The following is a 1,015-nucleotide window of genomic DNA, read 5'->3' as shown; positions in this document are numbered from 1 at the left end:
TCAGGTTTGTACATTAGAGTGAGTACCTTGGTAAGAGTCTCCAGAACCAGTAACAATGAAGGATCTTGAAAAGATTGACTCAGCTACTAGTTCTAGAAAGTATGCACATATCCACTATACATTTGTACCATTAAAATGCTAAAACTGATGCATTCTTTATTCTATCCCTTCTTGCTTATTAGTGCACTATCTAAAAATATGCAAAAAATAAGCATGTGTCATGCTCTTGTTAGAGGGGTAGTCAATATGCTGCAGGAAACTTGAGCACGATGAAAACCAAGAGCTTGGCAGAGCTGATAGCCATGTCAGAAAAGAACAATCTTTTTCTGTTGGGAAGGGGAAACTTTCTAGATACATCTAATAACGCATCCTTTTCTGCGGGCACTGAAGGTCAGGTAAATGGCCTTTCTCTCGACAAGTGTACAGAGGAGGCTATTGGAAAAAACAAATACCTGCTAAGCAGGAATGTGGCAGATATAAATCAGGTCGTATGATAGGCCACATCTGCATTTTGGTCATGTGATGGGCATATTTCCTTACATTCCTCAGGGAGGGTAATAACAGCTCTAAGGAAAAGAGCAGGGCATGAACGGAATGAATTGTTCTGATGAGACAGATTCAACCCGTGGGCTTGAGGTCGAGCTAGAAAAGACAGGTCTAGGGCTAACACGTTGTCTGTTTCTCATAAATTTAGAGCGCAGGTTAGTTTATGAAATGTAGGCAGGAAGCCAGGTTTCCACTACCTCTCTGTTTCTAATTTTAATGTTGAAATGCCCACCTCTAACTCTTTTTTCTTTGATAAGCTCCACAGCTTTCCTGATTTTTTTTCTTCTTTATTTTACATAGGAAGTGTTCCAGTCCAGATATAATTTATACCATTTCTTTTTTCCATTGGCTACTCCAGGCTTCTTTTTCAATGTCTTTTTTTTTTCTATCTTTTCTTACTTAAGTCAATGCTACCTTGTCATGGTTTAACCTCAGTCAGCAACTGAGCACCACACAGCCGCTCGCTCAC

This window comes from Aptenodytes forsteri, unplaced genomic scaffold (assembly GCF_000699145.1).
Source record: "Aptenodytes forsteri isolate BGI_AS27 unplaced genomic scaffold, ASM69914v1 Scaffold59, whole genome shotgun sequence".
Taxonomy (NCBI): Eukaryota; Metazoa; Chordata; class Aves; order Sphenisciformes; family Spheniscidae; genus Aptenodytes; species Aptenodytes forsteri.
This window is presented reverse-complemented; position numbering follows the sequence as displayed.